Raw genomic sequence first — 11,932 nt, 5'->3', positions numbered from 1 at the left:
ATATCCATAAATGTTAATTATAATCCATATCTATTAAAAAGATCTAAAAATAAAAAGGATATCTTTTGGAGATTTATTCTATGCATCTTTTAAGCCAAATATGTGATAGGGTAATTAATTTGAGCACTCACTTTATTAATCATGACCGGTACATAGATTTTGATGCATCGATTATACCACATGGTTCTATATCATTAAAACCATTCATTTTTGCACTCAATACATAGGCTAGAAATTTAGTTACCAAGACTTTTAGTGATGTAGATCATGAATAATGATATAGATCTCCAATTTGAAGAATTCATCATCAACTATGCACTTAATTTGTTAAAAAATAAAATTCATATACAGTGAGTAAGCTTTTATATATATATATATATATATATATATAATATATATATATATATATATATATATATATATATATATAGACAGACAGATCTACGCACACAAAATTTGTAGACCAACTCAGCCCAAATAATATTTTTAAGCTATGACAGAGCAGCAGCTGCAGCAATGAACTGAAGGTTGCATATCTATTGCTGCTTGAGGCTTTGGGTGGACAGCATTTTTCAGCACAGAACAGGAACCTGATAGAGGTGTCAATAAGCCAAGTTCAGATCAAGAAACCAAAGTTTTTCAACGGGCATGATGCAACGATCTAGCCCAGGAAACAAAGGACCGCCGATCAGCCCTTGACATTTTAGGCTACAAATTGAGACCACTAGGGATAGGAGTGCATAAATATAGTCTTCTTGGAAAATCCAAATTGATCACCTTACAGACATGCATTCACCTTCACAGTTTATAATCATGTTAGTGGGGAGGGTAATCAGCCTATCAATTGGCTCACCAAGCAGGGTATTTGGTATTTGAGAAATATAGTTGGATCTTGGGATTTTGATATCCCGAGTTGTCCCAGTTAGCATGTAACACTCCAATAATTCGTTCCACAAAACTCTAACAGTACGGCTTAGGATTAAACCTTTTCAGATTTCAGGGGAAAAACAAAAGACAACTAGAATTGCACGGAGTGGAGCTTTAACCCTCTGGAATACATTATCAGCAGTATCTACATTACAGCATGGAAATTTATCAACCAAGACTTGAGACAATCTGGCCCTCGATCACCATCATCATGTAATAGTACAGAACCTAGATAAGAATCATACGTGTCCTTTTAAGGAGGTCACTCCTACCACAGGTTTGCTTCAGCTATGATCAACACTATTTGAAGTGCCAATTCCATTTTCATTATACGCACCACATAGTGGTGGATCTGCATAAATCGAACTCGATTCAACAGCATCAAGTCACATATCAAGCAGATCAAATCCACATTCAATTAAGTTCTCATTCGGTTCTCCATGTGTAATTATGGTTGATCCACATACACTGAACTCAAGAAAACAGCAGCATATCATACATACAATTGTTCTCAGGAAAAAGAACGAGGGCTATCAGAGAGAGAGAGAGAGAGAGAGAACCAGGACTGCTACAGACCTCGGCAAGAAGAAACTTTCATACTCAGTTCTGAAGCAGTAATCAGATTCCACAGCACTTCAAGTTATTAGATTCTATTGAACAACCAATATGTCCTCTTTTCACTTGTGTGAAGCTGGAATAAGCTGTAATGCGTTACACTGGTGGATCTCATCTCATCAAACAGAGCAGCAAGATCACAATCTTTTCACTAGAAAAATCAATGCTGAATCATGCGAAAATGGAGAAATCTGAAAATCACCATCTCATTTATACTAGGAGCTCTCACCCATTACAAACCATCTTCATCACCACTGTCACCAAACATGGCAGCCATTATCATGGCTAGTTTTGCAGCCATTTCTCTCCTCTGAAAATCAGGCATCAGCCACAAGTTTTCACGCATGTTACCAATTTCAGACATCAATCTTTCAAGATCATCAAGACCATAAAGAGCATCCTCATCCAAAATATTGTTGGCTGCATTAACCTCAAGCTCCACTTGCCTTTCAACTTCAGAGGCTGGTGCCTGATCTGCAGATGTCTCTCTCTTGTCCTTCTGATCCTGATACTCATTTGGTCTTGTTCTCGGTATCAGGTCGATCTTCAACAACTGATGCTGAGGCAAGATCACTAGGAGAAACTGGATGCTCCAACAGCAATACTGGAGGTTGGGATGTCAACTCTAGATCCACTACCATCAACCATTCCATCCTTTACAAATTGATTGACTTCAGAAACAAATCCCTTCTTACTTGTCACACCTAAATCACCAGTGTTGTCCCATGGTTCATCAGAACCATGGGATAAAACTTCGTACTCAAAGTCATAATCAGATTCATCATCCGTGGTTTCTGTCAAAAGACAAGGACCAAACAGCAGTTAAAACTATGATCAATACATAGACAAAGGTAACAGAGGGCAATTAAGAAATAAGATGCCCTCCAATACACGGGGGAAAATGATAGCTGGACAACAGAAGAAGAGTGAAAAGAGGGGAGAAATGGCATGGAGAAGCTTTCCGATCCAGGAAAACTAGGCTTTGATATGGCACTAAGGAATCCATTATTAGAGCCTTAATTGATAGCAGTCTGGTTTATAGCTCTTGCTTATGTTTAAAGGCATAATCACATGGGGCTACTTGCCTGCCTTGTCTACTAGGGAAGGTATGGTTATCCCGTTTCCAGATTTCAAGATCATTCCAGGCCACATATGAGCAGAAAGGGCACCATAGAGTCGCTCTACACCTTGAATATCACCGTCAACTGACAAACCTGTCCGCAAATACATTAAACAATTTTACGGCCAATGAAAATTTTAATGTTATAGTTTCACAGCAGTAGAAAATCTAAGAGAAGAAAAACTAAGGCAACCAAGTTATTGTAATAAACTTGCTCTCAGAAAATATTAAAGCTAAAAATTATTTAAGAAATCGATATATTGTAATTAAGCACTTAACACTGAGCACTTGCTCATGGATGGTATTGCCTCTTGCCCTTTAAGCTAAAGGTCAGGGGTTCAATTCTAGGTAAGCCTTCATTTCAACCCCCAATTGGCAAAGCCCAGTTCTATCAGCTTTGACTCAATACGTCTGGAGGCCTAGGCTTCGGCCTAGGTGGGGCGGGGCGGGGCGGGGTGGGGGGGGGGTGTTTGTGGGAAATAACAATTATAACGACTAAGCTCTTGAACTAAACAAATACCCTTGCATGCACATGTTCTTGCACCAAAATAGATGATAAAGCACTAGTTCACATGCCCAATGACAGCCTATAGAATCATACCTCACATCAAGATTACCCTTGAGGCCTTAACTATTGAGAACTACAAGAGAAAAGTATACATGTTTGAGAAGATATCAAACCACTTGAAAAGGAAAACCAATGGAAACAACCAGCCATGAATTGTGAATAAATGATGTATGACTATATTTCCTTATCAATACCCCATCCATAATAAACAGCAATACAAAGAATACTGTATATGTGAATTTCAATACACCCTGAAGCAAGAAGAAAACTTTAAGCAACAAAAGACACAACTTCCTTGATTCAGAAGCTTAAGTTGCAAGCATAACTAGTAATAGGAAATATTAGGGGACTTACATTTATCAAAGTCAGCATTGGAAAAACAAGCTTCTATATATTCTATGTTATTCTGGCAACACCATTCCAAACATGACTTCCTAATATCCAAAGGTGGTTCTTCATCCTCCAATAAACTACAGCCCTCAGTCTCATCAATCCCATAATCCAAGTATTCTGGATGGGGATCACTAGTGGACTCTCCGTGCTTCTGCATACGTCTTCTGTACTCTCTATGAGCATAATGACCAGGGACAAGATCTGCTTTGTTTCCAATGCACAATAGTATTTCAAAGCTCTTAATGTCAATCTTCGCAACCCAATTTTGGAGGGCAAGAAAAGAAGATCCCTGCAGATAATGAAATTAATCCAGTTAAGTGGATTCGCACGTAAAAGTTTAGAAACTGCTAGGGCTAGCCAACCAAACATTAATAAAGACTAGACAAGCAACAAACAAACAAAGGGAGCAATTCGAACATCACTCATGTCAAAAACCATCACTAATGCAGCCAACTGCTTAAAATTTGGCAGAGCTCTGAAGGAGAATCCATCATCAAGATGAGCTGTCCAAATGGAAAGATCAGCAGAGTAATATTTCGTATCAATAGTCCACCTAGTACATTGATAAAACCACAAAACACTATTAGACAAAAGAGGGATCCATTTTCAGCAGCAGCATTTGTTGGTATAAGAGAGTATCTAGCTGATTGGTTATGACAATCACATACCCTTGACAAAGCATCCCTGAGGACAAGTCACATGTGTCAGGAAAGTCAATAGAAAGCAAACCTGGAAATCAACAACCAAAACCACAATGAGATACAAGAACCAACAGAAATGTAACTTAGCTAAACATCTTTCCTTACCAGAGTAAAATGTCAGGACAAACTTAAACAATGATTTTGCATGTGTACAACATAACATCCCTTTAGAAAAACCAATAACATCAGCTAAGGAGCACAAGCACATGACTAGGTACTTATATAGAATAATTAAGGCTACAACGTACATCCTATAACCCATGATGGTTTACTTCCATGGATAGACTCGTAGCTCAATGGAACAGCATTATAAAAGTGCTTGCACATACATACATATGGGTCTATCAATTTTCTCTTAGGTGGAAAGTCATTTGTTTGCATCCTTTTGATAAAAATAGCATGGTTAAAAATAAGGTGACTACCACGAGCTAATGGAGGCAATGAAACATAGCTTGTCAAAAACTGCTTGCTTGATGAGAGGAGGTGATGGCAAACCATCAAGAAGATGACCAAAGGAAGAGGGCCCTACAAGAAAGGCAAGAAGTGCAGAACTGGGTGATCAGAGTGATGCTTCCATGATGAACAAGAGAGAGAGAAGGCACAAAAGCTGGCTGGAAAGAGAGGTCCTGCCATGGATAGGCGTAACATTTGGCATGAGCTTGATCAACTAAGCCTGGCTATTTTCACCCTTTAGCTTAAGATAACGGAAAGCTTAGCCACTCCAGAAGTTTTCTTCCAAAGAATCTCCTAATTGTTTCAGAGCAACTAGAAAGAGATTTTTTTAACCAAAAGGAATTCAGTTTAGATGTAGAATGCCTATCCAGAAGTTTTAAAGTGAAAGGCCCCATGTTGTTAACCTGCCATCTCCAAAAAATCTGCTAGCTTCACCCTAGAAGTGGAACTAATTGGAGGGTCGGTATGCAAAGAGAGGTCTCCCTTGAGTGAAGAATGACCCGACCCAAAAAGAACCACAAAAAGCAAGGTAGAGTGGTGGGGCAATGGCACCAGACTTGAAGGAGAGAGTTGTGAGTTGGTCTATAAATAAGTCTCCCTTCACTGAATAATAATCCAAGACTAACTGCTACCTCTGCAAGATTCTTGCTCACACCCAATCCAAATGGGATGGAATGCTCAATCCGATTCTTGCTTGCTCCAACACTAGGCAAGCATCAACCCCCATGCATGATTTTATGACTTTGCAGAAACCAATGTTTTTGGTAAACAATCACTCAAGCCTAGTCATTGTGACCCCCTTTCTAAGAGGGCACCCCTTTTCCCGAAGTTACAGGGCTATTCTGCCGAGTTCCTTAGAACAAGTTCTCCTAGAATGTTGAAATTCATCCGAGTAGCTCCACCAAACGGAACACTTAGAGGAGCTCCTATGTCAATCACTTCCACTCCTATCACCAGCTCATCTATAGCACTCTTAGCAACAGCTCTAACTCAGTTATTTTCTGATAATTGTTGTACCTCACAAGTCACATTAGTTTGCTGACCAATAGCATCTCAACCCTTAACTCTTATTCTTGGCCTTCCTCACAAATTGACCAATGGAACCAAAAAATATATATACATATACTTTTGGTGGCTTCACTAAAGAGTAATGGATACTTTGAGCTAGAATTTCCCTTAGGTTTTGTCAAAGCCACCAATTGGTGGGCTGCACTCCCAGTTATAGCTAACATGAGCTACAGAAAAGATTTATGGGCTTTTTTTGAGATGCGAACTAATCGATAACTATCTAAGAGAAGTAATTCTTTTATCCATCATTCAAGGGCAAGGGGAGACATGTAGCGGCTTACCTAAATCTCGTATTTTTCTATGTAGCTCTTTGGTCAAACCAATGATTCTCTTCTCAAAGTATATTTTTCCTTTATGTAGTGTACTTCCTAAAGCCAAACATGCCATTGCACCCCTACCAATCAACCTACTATCAAGGAAGCTCATCCGTCCACTAACTGAAAGAGACCTATTGGATTACCTCCGCTGTCCATTCATAAAAGCCATAGATGAAAAGAACTTAGTGGTGGGCCATTTCTCCTCTATTTCCTAAGCAAGTTCAATTCCTACTGGATGCATTCCAATGGGAATGTTCAATAAATCTATGGAATTGGCTCTCTACCAATGGAATATACTATGGATGGCCAGGTGGGGATAAGGAATCAATGTAGAATCTAGGAAAGAGCAGCAAAGGAACGTGATGAGCAAATTCTCATCTTGAGATGTTAGAAGGTACAAAATCAATGGGTGGTGCCAATTTTTTCAGTATTGGCAATTTAAGGGTAGCATCTTCTTAAGGTGAAATTGGAGAAGTTGACCCTATCACAACTATGTAGAAAACATGATGAGTAGAAATAGATCTATGGTTGGAAAGTTTCATTCCCCAACCAAATTGGGATGGATATATTGAGAAATTGTCTACATATTTCAAGAGGCCCAAGCACCATTTTCGTATACAAATCCTCTATCGAGAGGTTTTTGGATGCAAAGGCTTCAGACCATGGCTCAAAATCATGATTATAACTGCTCGTTAATTGATAACAGTAAGCAATGCTTCCTTATATGACTCATAATCTAATCTAGAGTTAAGAGGTTGAGATTTTTTGGCACTGAAGCAATATTTCAGGAGCCCCAAGCAAAGAGCTGGAACATATCAGCGGGATATATAAATACAATTCCATGACATCTAGAAGAAAAGCCATAAATTTAGTACATGTTGTTTATTATCAATTGGTAAGATGATCCTTTTCTATACATTTAAATGGGTCCTGCAATGAAAAATGACAAAGCATCATTACATGCTATGGGAAAGCTAAAAGTTTTTAGATTCCCAAGTTAGGATTTTGACCAGAGCATCCTATCCACTTGAAGGTTCTCAGGCCAGCCTTAAGTTAACCAACCTGATAATGAAAGTTTGGATAATATAGTGGAGTATTTGTCTTCTTTCAACAAAGTATGCACCATATAGCTATATTATTTGTTGAGATGAATTAAAATAGTGAGATATTTGATCATATAACAGTAAAAATCAATTGCTATGTCATTCTAATGATAAATAGTGCATTCCATTTCCCCCATAATGTTAGAAGAAATGATAGAGGGAAGCTAGTCAACCACACTTAGTCTTCCCCTGCTGATTTCCATGCCCTGCAATGGGTTGTTAGGCCATGATAATTAGAGGTGGGACATGAAACCAGGCACATCCAATTATCTCAATAGTGTCATTCATTTTCCCACTGTGCCGCCTCCTAAACCCATGCCCTCCTATCCCCTTGGCTTCTTGTATGTCCCTTCTATTGACCTCCATTCCTCTGTGTACCCATTTGCTACTTCCCTGAGACTCAAAACATAATACCCCCTCCTTGCCTCTTTCTTTTTAAACTCTATTGTCCCTTCTCCACTCCCACTCTTCCAGATCTAGAATGCCCATGAATTTCCATTCCTCCAAACTCTGCTTCAAAATCCACATGCATCTCTATCCATACCATCAGCATAAGAAAAAGGAATGATTTGTCAAAGGAAAGGATGGAACACAATGTACTGATTCAAACCCCAATCACTCCAAAATCTGAAGAATTACATAAAATGAACATACATTTCCAAAACAAAACTACGTAGATGTTGCAATGTTATAGGATGTTACAATCCCACAGTTGCATCACTAAGTTCTTCTGATCCATAAAGTTTGCCATTATAAATATTGGATACATGAGGCTTAACAAAGTAAATGAAGTCAATAGTTTTCTCTTAGAACTGAGGCACCATGGAGTTTCTAGGAGAATGATATCATTGAAAGTGAGGAAAAAATAAAAGGATTTCTTAGAAAACATAACACATGCTACCATAACCAAAGGAAAAATGATAAGTTCAGACATCACAAATTTCATCTAGCCTATCAGTTTCTCCCAAAAGAATTCTAGAATCACAAGCACCAAGCTGATACTGTGGCAGCTGCAGACTATTTTCTTTTGAGAATAACTTTTGGAGGTGATACCAGCCTTTTGGTAAATCCAAAGCAAGAGGCATAAAGTGGGAGTGTTGAGCTGGGGTTACATGTGGGCACAAAAGAAGTTTGAGGCAGAGAGAGAGAGAGAGAGAGAGGGAGGAAGATGGACCAAGGCATCTTAGGGACATTAATGGAGGTGAAATGTTTTTACAATGTGAGACGGATAATCCACTTACCCAGCATGTGGCTTATCAAAGGATCAAACTTCACATTAAGCAACAAGAATACTTCTTATCTTTGTTATTGTGAAAAGCTATGCATGCCTAGTTTTGCGCACCTTGGTTACTCTGTGCTGGGTAACCGCATGATCTGTCTCACATGTATGGCATGTCGCTCAATGATTTAAGGAAGCAAGTACATACAACTTTTTCTTTTGAGAGAGAGAAAGGGAGGGAGACCCACTTGTACTAAAATTATCCAAGTCCAAATACTTGGGATGCACCATCAAGACTCAAACTTGAAACATTTCATTTTCAAGCAAAGAAGCATTAGCATTGCAGGAAACCCAACTCACAAATAAAGGCAATATTTTATTAGTGAAGTGGACATACATTACTTACCAAAAAAAAAAAAGAAGAAGAATTGGGGACATAATCTTGTCAGGCAACAATTTTACCATCTTGCGATGGTGGTGGACAGATTATTGATTAATCTAATATAGACCTCAATTTACAATTAGATGCTTATGATATCATGAGATCTAGACATAATACCACTCTCAAACTGGATTCTATTTTGATGGTATTTTATCAGATTTAGTCTATTGCAAGCTTTAATATTCTAACAAAACCATGTATCAAGTTGTAAAATTGCTAGAAGTTTGACTTAATTGTACAGACTGCTTAAACAATCTCATGTTTTCTTTATCCTCTTTCATTTTCGTTTTTCTTTATGTTTTATATTTCTCCTATCCTTTCTTATTAATTCCTTATTTTGATGGATTTAACGGCACAGAAAAATTTAATTTTTGTTCACGTGTTCCTTCAATGATGCTGCTCAATGGACAGTGAATACATGCTTGCAGTGACAAACATAACAACATGCTCTGACCCTTAAAACCACAGAGAGGGGTACAAGTAAGATGGAGCTAGTTAAAGCTTCTAAAGGAGGGGGGACAAAACTTCATCCCAAAATATGCCATCTCTTTTACAAGACAATCATATATACATTCATACATATGTTACAAGACAATCATATATACATTCATACGTATGCGAATACACATAGATATGTATGAGCATGATATGTTCCCACCTCCACAAGCAACTATTAATTAGACAATAAATTCATCACATGCCAAGACAAACTAATCAACAGGAAACTATAAAGTCATTGGAAAAGCTAAAGGACGTCAGGATGAATTAAAAGGTTTTATAAGAAATGGATGGCTTGGTCAACTGGTTATCTACCTACAAAAATGACCATGCAGAATTGAATAGTCCTATAGAGATGGACCAGACCTTTCAAAGATTTTGGGCTAAGCCTATGTCACTCAGTTTGGAAGCCATTTAAATGGACATATGAGGTGTCAGAGACGATGCATCTAATATGGGAGAGCTACTGACATTTATTTTGTAGATGGAATAGCATGTCCAATTAGCACTGCTCATTATAATTTTATCATACAAGTTTCAAACAAGAAACTCAAATGCTCGAAATTAACCATCCAACAAGTGGCTGCATGTATCGAATTGATTAAAATTCATCAATTCGGGCTGCTGAATGTCAAAAAAAGTTAAGAACAACCAAGATTAGCATAACTAATATCACAGTAAACAATCAAACTTGTCTGATGCTTCGTTTCAGTTTCTTCGGATCTTAGGAGCAGAAAATCATTGAAACTGGGATTCTCTTTTTTTTTTTCACACCCAAACACCCCGTTATCTGGATATCTAGAACCCCCTCTTTTCATCACTTTCCATGTTTTTGAAAGAATCATCACTCACCTTTCGACACTCAAAAAGACCTCAGGCCAACTCATAGTACCTGGAATATTCAACCACGGTGAGTAACCAGTATGTAGGCCTCTCATACTCTCAGCTAATTTCAAGCATCTATTTGTCACTTTGAGTGGACAAGAGTCCACATTTTTGATGTCCAGAAAAAAATCTCTCATCCATAGAACATTGTATCCTCAATTATGTGAAAGTAATTTATTTTTTCTTATTTTAGTACTACTTGCCTATTATTCTCTCTTCTCTTCTTCTTAATTTAGAAGCTTTTAAGCTTAACCTGGTCTAAAATCTGACAAAATTTATTAATTCTAATCTGTTCTTAGGTCTTCAAAGCTGGATAAAGATCAATCAGGTTGATGACACTAGAAGAGATCTATAAACCCAAAGAAATCCAGAAGAAAGAGGGATTAGAACTGACGGGAGAGGAGAGTCCGCTTGCCAACGTTGGGGGATCCGATGACGAAGACTCCTGGCCGGCTTTCGACAGGTCCCGCGCCGCCTCCGTTCTCCACTGCCATGTCTTGCAATCGAGGTTTTGACGACGGTCGGAGAGGCCGAGTCTGCTCTGCTCTGAAAAGGTCAGGTTAGGAGACGGACAGAGTTAGGGTTGAAGGAAAAAGCTACAGTGCTTCAATAGAAAAAGTACGTGATCTGAATGGTTGGGTGACCGGAAGCACTGGTTTAAAAGATGAGTTCATAAAATAATAATAATAAATCGAAATATTTTCCTATTTTTCCTTCTTTCTTTCCTATTTCATAGTTTATCCTTGTTCTTTTCCTCTCCACCACCTTGTGATTCTCCACATCCACGAAGGACCGCCCGTCCTCTTCGCCGACCGCGCGTAGTACGCTGCCGCCGCCTCCCAGTCCAACCCCACAGCACCACCTGCACCACCACCGACCAGCCGGCAAGAGCACCATATTGGTCAGCCCCGCCCCGTGCCTTTGGAAAGGGAAAACCCCAACGCCTAAGGCAGCGAATGAGGGCGGAGATGGGAGGATTGGCTGGCCGCTGGCGAAGCCATTCCGGGGTTCCCCAGGGCCGAAGGGCCCAAGATTGGTTGTTGCTGTTCGACACCATTCGACGCAACAAAACCCTAATTCAGAATCCAAAATCCTAAGGGGGAAATATCCGCTCTTGAAAGCGCTCCGAATCCTTTACGCGGTAAAAAACGCTTTGAGAGGATGAAAAGGGACCCTGATCGGTCAGAGAAGAGATGAATCGAGATGACGAAGAAGATTTAGAGGGAAAATGCTCACCTTTTGACGGACGCTTTCGGAGATCTGGGAGAAGACTGGCGGTGGTTTTCTAGGCCAAGAATCGAGATCTATGGCGAGGGTTTTGGGGTTGGAGGAGAGAGATGTTGGAGCACTGAAGCTTGAAAGCGGTTGGAGCGGCAAAAGGACATGTTTATCCTCCAGTAAAATATAATAAAATAGACGGCAGCAAAAGTAGGGCGGCGAGAGTTTTGCATGAAAAAGGTCCACATATCCACGGAGAGTGAAAAATAATAATAATAATAATAATAATAAATTTTTTTTATGAATAAAAATTTATTCAAAAAATTATATTTTTAAATAAATATTTTTTAAATAATATTTAGATTGTAAAATAATTTATTTATATTTTTTTATGTATTAGAAATA

General features: G+C 38.8%; 1 pseudogene; it reads right to left on the bottom strand.

Moving 5' to 3' along the window:
- Positions 1–1,313: 1,313 nt before the first annotated feature.
- LOC140857515 (uncharacterized) lies at positions 1,314–11,693 on the bottom strand (annotated as a pseudogene).
- Positions 11,694–11,932: the final 239 nt, after the last annotated feature.

This window comes from Elaeis guineensis, chromosome 4, assembly GCF_000442705.2.
Source record: "Elaeis guineensis isolate ETL-2024a chromosome 4, EG11, whole genome shotgun sequence".
Classification (NCBI taxonomy): Eukaryota; Viridiplantae; Streptophyta; class Magnoliopsida; order Arecales; family Arecaceae; genus Elaeis; species Elaeis guineensis.
Note: the sequence above shows the minus strand (reverse complement) of the source record. Positions and strands in the feature narration are given on the sequence as shown.